Raw genomic sequence first — 804 nt, forward strand, 5'->3', positions numbered from 1 at the left:
TATGACCTCATAAGGGGCAAGATTCCAAATCGGCCCATCTGAGCTTTTATTTTCTCAACAGCAGATACCAAGGGCTCCGTTTAATCCTATCACCATTTCTAGCTACTGGGGGACCATAGGCAGACATTTTCATGCCATGGGTCCTTTAATAATTTCCTCAAATAATTTGGTCACTAGTTTTAAACAAATGTTACACAAACGGGAGGAAACAATGCATTTTTAAGATTTATTATGGGCAGCACTTTAATGATGATAAGACAGCAAAGACATGAAAGGGGGAAGACATACAGGAAACTATCACAGGTTGGACTGGAACCCCGGACCTTCTGCATCGAAGAATCAACATCCAGCAACAAAAAACTAAGCATTTGTTGGGGACTATTTTCAGCAGCGGAGGAACATGTCACCTAGTGAAACAGTTTGGCTCACTGCAGTGATGGAGCGGTGTGGCACAGAGAAATAAGCTACATATATCAGGCGTTGTCTACACAGACAACACTTGTTAGTAGGACTGTTGATATTTGCTTTATTGATTATAGTTTGTTTTAATCTTTCCGTGGATTTGATAACAATAAGAAAATTGCCGAATATCACCAGCCTTAAAGGTGCCCTGCCACACGCATTTCATTATTTTGTAGTAATGTCTGAAATTTTACCATGGACTCAGGGACATGTAACATGTCATGTAACATTTTTTGTACAGAAAGCCTGCAGGAAGACTCAGCTCAATTTGTTCCAGTTCACATTAATATTCCAAAAGCTTAGCTGCTGACTCTGATTGGCTAACAGCTAGCCAATGAGAGC

This window comes from Etheostoma spectabile, chromosome 12, assembly GCF_008692095.1.
Source record: "Etheostoma spectabile isolate EspeVRDwgs_2016 chromosome 12, UIUC_Espe_1.0, whole genome shotgun sequence".
Lineage (NCBI taxonomy): Eukaryota > Metazoa > Chordata > Actinopteri > Perciformes > Percidae > Etheostoma > Etheostoma spectabile.